Here is a 2,077-nt window from a genome sequence, read left to right on the forward strand (position 1 = left end):
AAGGTTGTTGAAGGTGGCTTTGTTGGAAGGGTATGCAATGTTTTCTTTTTTGGGTGGTGTGGGCTTATTGGAACTCTAGGATCAATGGTAACCCTTGGATTGGAGGTCTTTTAGGGAGAAAAAGGACAGACGGAGGAACTTTGATGGATCTTATTTAATTCATTTTCCCTTCTATAAGAATCATCTGATAGAATGGTTAGGAGTATTTAATCAGTGTGATTTCCAATCATCCAAAGTAGAGTCACATGTTCCCAAATAAAGATACTTGCAACTTGTAAATGAAAATCTTCCATGATTTCTAATCAAGAAAAGGCCTAAAACAGCATCTCAACAGCGACTCAACATTATGTCCTCTCTAATAGTTTTCTGTCTTCAAATGAAGATATACTTCCACACCCATCTTCATTGCCTCCTTGAAAGAGGAGGCTCCTATGGGAAGGATCATGAACTCCTGTAAACAACAAATTGATTAGAATGCAATTGAGACGAAAGCGGTTTCAAATAAAAACAAGGCCCAATTGAAAGGACTAATCAACAACAAAAGGCAAGAGAAGATGAACTGTATTTGATGCACTAGGCATACAGACATATCCAAATAGCTTTAGTGGGCCCTGCTTTATACGGTATACAAACAAAAAAGAGTAATTCTTTGATATTATGGCAGGATGTGATGGTTCATATGCATGCACTTGAAGATTGTGCATGTGGCTTGCAATTAATTAAAATTAAACAATACAAATCACGGGTCCCACCTTAGATGGGTCTAAACAAAATATTAAGACTACCAATGATTATACCAAGTATCCACTAAATTAAAGGTTAGGATCATTCAATCAATCTGATTGGGAGTTTGTCCAAAGTGGGCCTACTGATTTGGACGATTCAAATTGAATTATAAAATGGAAGGTTAAAGTAAAAAGGATTAAATGGTTTACATTCAACAAACAACTGTCTATTAGTGATTTTCCAACAGATCTCATCTTGTGGTTATGCCCCATCTGAAGTGTGGCCACGATTTAGAGCATTGATTTATAATACATGTAGATCAAGTGATAGTGGCCATCTAAATTTCCATGTGCTTTTTTATTACCATAAAAACACTGGACAAGTACCATTCATGATTTCTACCAAAATGAAAGAAAGGAAAAAAAAAAAAATCAAAAACAAAAAACAAAGGGTTTCTGGAGCTAACCTTTGGGTTGGTGACCAAGTGGTCATCCCCCCTTATCTGTACCTTGTCTCCAATCTCAGAGGTTAACTTGGAGTAATGCTCCCAGTCACAATTCTGGTCATGTCTATCTTGCTCACATCAATGAGTATGCGAGGACGGAACCTATTTCACAATCAAACCATCATATTCAGAAAAGGGGTATAGCCACAGAATATTCTGCAACCTGAGCACCATGGCGCTTTGGTAAAAACAAAAAGAACTTCAAGGAACTTGAAACCAAAGTCTTATATTAACAAATAATCACTGCATAAATAGACAAACAAAAAGAAAGGCTTGCTCGGTTTTATTAAGCAAAAAGAATTTCGGAAGAATAATGGCCTCCCAAATCCAAAACTGGAAACTCAAGACTCTAAAAAGTTGAAACAATCAACTTTCCCAGATAGAGAATATATCAACATCAGAACATAAAGAAGGAAAGAAAGCTTACAAAATCCTTGAAATGTTTGATGGTTCTCTTGGAGATCCATTGATCTTTGACCAATGAACTGGGTAGTTTTAATAAACTCTCCAATGTTGGATAATGAGTCCATTATGTGCTTGTTTATTTAAGAATCACCAACATCATGCTGTCCACATTAACGTGAAAAAGGAAGCGTGATACAACACAAGCTCATTGTTAAGAAAATGTAAAAATGACAAAATCGCAGGAAAAAAAAAAAAAAAAGGAGGTAAACATGAGCAAGTACCTGTGGAAGTGTTGCATGATTATTCATAGGTAATCTTGCAACATATTGATGTACCAGTTAGATTCCAACTAAAAGGCAAGCAAATAGTAATGAAATATAATTATGGAATTAACTATTTAGTATTTATGAAAATGGCTTTCTTAGGTTAGCAATTAAAGTA

The 2,077-nt window shown here is 35.4% G+C and overlaps 1 long non-coding RNA gene across 1 annotated transcript; it reads right to left on the bottom strand.

Annotated features, from left to right (window-relative positions):
• Positions 1 to 203: 203 nt before the first annotated feature.
• LOC131252099 (uncharacterized) lies at positions 204 to 1,459 on the bottom strand. The gene is made up of 2 exons (XR_009174179.1): positions 1,193 to 1,459; positions 204 to 451 (listed from the first exon to the last, which is right to left on the bottom strand). It is a non-coding gene; the product is annotated as an uncharacterized LOC131252099 (long non-coding RNA).
• Between the last annotated feature and the right edge of the window lie 618 nt (positions 1,460 to 2,077).

This window comes from Magnolia sinica, chromosome 7, assembly GCF_029962835.1.
Source record: "Magnolia sinica isolate HGM2019 chromosome 7, MsV1, whole genome shotgun sequence".
In the NCBI taxonomy this organism is placed as follows: domain Eukaryota; kingdom Viridiplantae; phylum Streptophyta; class Magnoliopsida; order Magnoliales; family Magnoliaceae; genus Magnolia; species Magnolia sinica.